The sequence below is a fragment of the Suricata suricatta genome, chromosome 7 (assembly GCF_006229205.1).
Source record: "Suricata suricatta isolate VVHF042 chromosome 7, meerkat_22Aug2017_6uvM2_HiC, whole genome shotgun sequence".
Lineage (NCBI taxonomy): Eukaryota > Metazoa > Chordata > Mammalia > Carnivora > Herpestidae > Suricata > Suricata suricatta.
Window position 1 is genome coordinate 129532626 of NC_043706.1, and position 222 is coordinate 129532847.

Here is a 222-nt window from a genome sequence, read left to right on the forward strand (position 1 = left end):
CACAGATTGCTCAACCAGGGACCACCCTAGTAACACCCAATCAGAAGCGGCCAGCTAAAATGCTTAACATTCCTAAGGGCAGGCCTAGAGATAGAAGCTATAGATAATCACTTATTGCTTGGGGCTGGTTACCCCCTACGTGGGGGTCCTGGGTCCACTCTGTAATTGGTTAATACTCTTAATACTGTGATTGGGTTTTGCCAAAAGTAACGAACACTCTGG